The sequence below is a fragment of the Opisthorchis viverrini genome (genome assembly GCF_000715545.1).
Source record: "Opisthorchis viverrini unplaced genomic scaffold opera_v5_192, whole genome shotgun sequence".
NCBI lineage: Eukaryota > Metazoa > Platyhelminthes > Trematoda > Opisthorchiida > Opisthorchiidae > Opisthorchis > Opisthorchis viverrini.
In genome coordinates, this window is record NW_008751852.1 from 4,014 (window position 1) to 5,261 (window position 1,248).

A 1,248-nucleotide genomic window follows, 5' to 3' on the forward strand; every position below is an offset into this window, starting at 1 on the left:
ATATATATATATATACTATCCCCCTCTAGTTTGTGGGAGAGTTTTTCTTATGTGAACCACTTCCTGTGGTTATTTGCCTTCACTCCACGTTCTTCTGATGAATTCGGAACTGTGTGCCGGGATTGTCAGTAGTTGGAACTTAGGCGTTGACAGTCTTTTGGTTGTTGTCCCGCTATGCTAAAACGCGTATTCTTGGTCCTTTGTGAAGGATGAACGGTTCCATAGGGAGGCCAGTGGTAAAATATCCCGCCCTCATTTTCACTGACTGAAAAGATGATGAGGGACGTTGAACCATGAACTCACTTGTCGTGTTTTGACTAATTTCAGCTGACTTGAACTCAGTCCTTTCCCGTTACTCAGTAAGTTAAAAAATGTCTGCCAAACAGGTAAATCCGTCAACTACTTGTATCATGGGCATTCTATCCAGAGCTGTGTTATGCCTGACATGAACGATCCCAGCACATTGTTGGATAATTTGTCTAGCAATAAAAGACCAAACCCCGAAAGCCAATATGTTTACAATGTTTGTTTGGAACGAGGAGAACTATTTTCTGAGTGCTAAAAATTAGGTGTAAAAACCGCTGGTTTCTTCCAGATAGCGCCAAGGTGTATTTTTCGTATAGCGAATACTGTTATGCTCAAGAAGAGACCACCAGGGTATGGAACTCCGTGGTGCCTAGTAAACCAACCCTACTTTCCTCACCAAAACGTTGTTAATTAATCAATGCAACTTATAGTCGTTTAGTATAGCCAAAACCGGATTAATTACGGCGAAATGCAAGTGGATAACAAACCCGGAGAAAGCTGTTTTTTGCGGTCCGACACCAGTGCGAAAAAGTGCAGCTGTTGGACAAAGAATATGCAAGATATACATAACAAATATTGTAGTCTAACGCGTTTTTCGGCAACTTCGACGACGAAATAAATCTTGCTGTCACTTAAACACCAACTAGAAATTGGTCTCAAGTGAACATCACATGTAGACTCAGTGGACATTTTAGAAGACAACTCTACAGTGGCTGGAGTCCAAAGCTCTCGTCTTCCGAAACTGCCGTGCAGCTCTTCAAAGATTGCTTTTCCAAGCTGTTCAGCTTCCTGCAATCCACAGCTTCTATACCCCTAGTTCTGTTTGCATCAGGTAAGTAACAAAATCAGGACGTCTATGTGCTGTGGTGATGAAGTGGTATATTTAAGAAAGGACCCTTTCAAAATGAGACCACTCCTACAGACCGTTTACAGCAGCTTCCT

General features: G+C 42.1%; 1 protein-coding gene across 1 annotated transcript in view; it reads left to right on the top strand.

Moving 5' to 3' along the window:
* The window catches only part of T265_07966 (hypothetical protein), a gene marked incomplete at both ends in the record, with an annotated part of 10,772 nt that overhangs the window by 3,691 nt on the left and 5,833 nt on the right, over positions 1 to 1,248 (top strand). The window lies entirely within an intron of this gene.